This window comes from Tupaia chinensis, unplaced genomic scaffold, assembly GCF_000334495.1.
Source record: "Tupaia chinensis unplaced genomic scaffold, TupChi_1.0 Scaffold143574_1, whole genome shotgun sequence".
In the NCBI taxonomy this organism is placed as follows: Eukaryota; Metazoa; Chordata; class Mammalia; order Scandentia; family Tupaiidae; genus Tupaia; species Tupaia belangeri.
Window position 1 is genome coordinate 1,424,289 of NW_006203419.1, and position 4,015 is coordinate 1,428,303.

The window sequence follows — 4,015 nt, forward strand, 5'->3', positions numbered from 1 at the left end:
GAGAAAGCAAGCTACCAGGCCGAGACTTGAACCTCAGTCAATCATATGGGAGTCCAGCGCCTTAACTAACACGCCACCTACTAGCCCCCAGAAACTAATTTTAAAAAGATCTCGGGAACCAGCAGTTAGCATAACGGCTATGTCGCTGGACTCCCACGTAGTCGACGGCGGTTCACGTCCCAGACCCAGTGGCTTAAAACTCACGCCAGGCGCATGTGCGTGCATGCCCAAGATCCCGAGAGGAGAATGGAAGAGAAGGGATTGCGGTGTCACCATCCCCTCTGGGGGGGTGATTTCTCGCTTTCTGTCTCTATGTCTCTGTCTGTCTGGCGAGCGCACGCGCCCTATAGCGAAAACCTCTCCAAAAAAAAAAAAAAAAAAGATCCCCACAAAGTTCACATAAGTTGGAGAAGCACTGATCCATTTTTAAAATTTCCCTCTTTTGGGAGAAGGAGGGTCTAATCAAAGATCACTCATTAAATTTACAATCTTTATTTTCCTTTGATCTGGAACAGTTTCTCCATCTTTTTATTTGTTACCCGCGGCATTAACATTTTTGAAGAGTACATGCCAGCTATTGCATGTCCCACAACTTGGATTTTTCTATTTCCTCATAATTAGATTCAGGTTAAACTTTTTTTTTTTTTTTGGTGGGGGAAGGTTTTTGCCATAGCATGTATGTACTTGTTGGAGACAGAGACAGTGAGAGGAAAAGTGAGAAATCACCCTCCAGAGGGATGGCCACGTTGTAATCCCCTTTCATCCATTCTCCTCTCCTCTCAGGATTTTGAGCATGTGCACTCCCACATCCAGAATGATTTTCTTTCTTATTTATTTATTTCTTCTTTTAGAGAGATTTTTACTTTAGAGCACATGTGCTCAACAGAGAGGCAGAAAGTGAGAAATCATCCCCTGAGTGGATATGGCCATGCCACAAAATTCCTTCTCCTCCATTCTCCTCTCGGGATTTGGGGCATACATACACATGCACCCAGCATGCGTTTTAAGCCACCAGGCCTGCGACCTGAACAGCAGTCAACTATGTGGGAGTCCAGCAACGTAACCATTATGTCATCTGCTGGTCAACCCCTCCCCACCACCCCTGGCATGATTTTCAAACCACTAGGTCTAGAACTTGAACTACGCTTGACCATGTGGGAGTCCCAACGCCTCAACCACCATGCCACCTGCTGACGAGAGGTTAAACTTTTTTTTTTTTTGGAGAGGTTTTTGCTATAGGGCACGTGCGCTTGCCAGAGAAACAGAGAGAGACAGAGAGACAGAAAGCGAGAAATCACCCCCTGAGGGGATGGCCACACCACAATCCCTCTCCTCCATTCTCTTCTCGGGATCTTGGGCACACACGCACATGCACCTGGTATGAGTTTAAGCCACCAGGTCCGGGATTCGAACCATGGTTGACTACCTGGGAGTCCAGAGAGATAGCCAATATGCTAACTGCTGGTCCCAGGTAAAACGTTTTTGATGAAGATTAATACCGAGGTGATGTAGTGGCCTTCCCATTGCCTCACATTGAGGAGGCCCATGGTATCAGTTTGTCCTATTACTGGGCTGGCAAAGGTACTCTCGTCTCTTTGGGTAGTAAGTAGTCTGTGGAGAGATACTTTACAGGGTGGAGGATAAGTAGATATCCTTTTCCTCTACAATCTTTCACCTACTGTTTTAAGCATCCGTTGACGATCCTTTCCTAAATCAAATATTAAAGGTTACAAGATGGTGGTCTTCTATTAGTTCTTATTTATTTAGTATTCTTCTGTAGAAGAGTTTTGCTGTCTGTTCTGCCTCTGCTCCATTTCAGTACCACTGTGGATTCATTCTGTAATAACCCATTATCACCACTGTTCTTTATTTTTATTTATTTGTTATTATTAATATTTTTTGCCATAGAGCACATGTGCTCACCAGAGACAGAGACAGAGAGGGAAAGTGAGAAATCACCCCCTGGGGGATGCTGGAATCTCTTCTCATTCATTCTTTTCTTGGGATTTGGGCACGCAAGCACACACCTGGCTTGATTTTCAAGTCACCAGGAATGGGACTCAAACCATGTATTAGGTTATCAGGAAACTCATGACGTACTTTTCTATGCAAAAATGCATCATAACTTGGGAACCAGCAGTTAGCGTAATGGCTGTGTCGCTGGACTCCCACGTAGTTGACCGTGGGTCACGGCCCGGACCCGGTGGCTTAAAACCTACGCCGGGCGCGTGTGCATGTGTGCCCAAGATCCTGAGAGGAGAATGGAGGAGAAGGGATTGCGGAGTGGCTATCCCCTCTGGGGGGTGATTTCTCGCTTTCTGTCTCTCTGTCTCTCTCTGTCTGGCGAGCGCACGTGCCCTATAGTGAAAAACCTCTCAAAAAAAAAAAAGCATCATGACTTTTCCAATGACCCAATAACTGATCATGTGGGATCTAGCTACCTTAACCTCCGTGTGACCTTCTAGCCCAAGTCTCCCATACCTTTTAGACACATGTCCAATAATTTCTGAGCATTTTTCATTGCTTTCCTGGCACAAAATGAACCAAACTCACTTTGTACTTTCCTTACCCTAGATATACCTGATCAGCCGATTTTCAAGGAGTCCTGCCACCTTGTAGTGGGGATACAAAGATCTAGTTTTACCGTGTCTACTGCTACTGGGTATTATTATTCTGGTCTCTTTCAAAGGAAAGAACCACAAAATCTGTATTTAAAAGAATAGTGGGGACCAGCAGATGGTGTAATGGTTATGTCGCTGGACTCCCACTCCATCCACAAGTCCTAGACCCAGTGGTTTATAGCTCATGTGGGGTACATGTTTGTGCATGCCCAAAATCCCGAGAGGAGAAAGAAGGGATTGTGGCATGGCCATCCCCTGGAGGGGGTGATTTCTCGCTTTCTGTCTCTGTCTCTCTGGTGAGTGCACGTGCCCCATAGCAAAAATCTCTCTCTAAACGGGCCAGCAGGTAGTATGGTGGTTTAGGGTGCTGGCTTCCCACATGACCGACCATGGTATGAGTCCTGGACCTGACAGCTTGCTTTCTCTCTTTCTCTCTCTTACTCTGTCCCTCTTTGGTCAAATTTTAAAATATAATACTAAATAAATAAATAAATAAAGTTAAATAAAATAATTATTTTTAAAAAGCCTATCTCTTAAAAAAGAAAGAAATAAAAAACAATGAATTTAGGGCCAGCAAGTGGTGTGGTGGTTAAGGCGCTGGATCCCACAGGGCCAACTCCATGGTTTGAGTCCTGGACCTGGTGGTTTGCAAAACATGCCAGGAGCATGTACATGTGTGTCCAAAATCCCAAGAGGAAAATGGAAAAGGGAATGCGGTGTGACCATCCCCTGGGGGGTAATTTCTCACTTTCTCTCTCTCTCTGTCTTTCTCTAGTGAGTGCACATGCCCTATGGCAAAAATATAAAAAGAAAAAAAAGTATACTGAGATGCCAACTTAAATCCAGTATTTGAAAGGTTTTTACTCACCATCTCCATATCATGTTTATATGCTCCTACCTGGAAAATCAGTGATGTCTAAAACCAGGGTTCAAAAGTTACTTACTTTTTGTATGTGTCTGTTATTACTTTGATAAACAGATTCACTTTTTTGGTTTGTATTTCATTTTCCCCCTCTACTGGTTTAATTTTTGAATACAGAAAATATACATACAGTTCAAAAGTGAAAACTATATAAAAATACATTATATAAAAAATCTCTCTCTCTCACAAATTTAAAGATAAATAAAGTTAAAACAAAATAATAATTATTATTATTTTTTTTTGGAGAGGCTTTCGCTATAGGGCGAGTGTGCTCACCAGAAAGACAGAGAGAGATAGTTAGAAAGTGAGAAATCACCCCCTAGGGTGGATGGCCACACCGCAATCCCTTTTCCTCCAGTCTCCTCTTGGGATCTTGGGCACGCATGCATACACACCCGGTGTGAGTTTAAGCCACCGGGTCCGGGACTTGAACCACGGTTGACTATGTGGGAGTCCAGCGACATAGCCATTA

General features: G+C 43.9%; 1 protein-coding gene across 1 annotated transcript in view; it reads right to left on the minus strand.

The window, feature by feature from the left end:
* DNAAF9 (dynein axonemal assembly factor 9) overlaps positions 1-4,015 on the minus strand; it is a 141,337-nt gene that overhangs the window by 23,367 nt on the left and 113,955 nt on the right.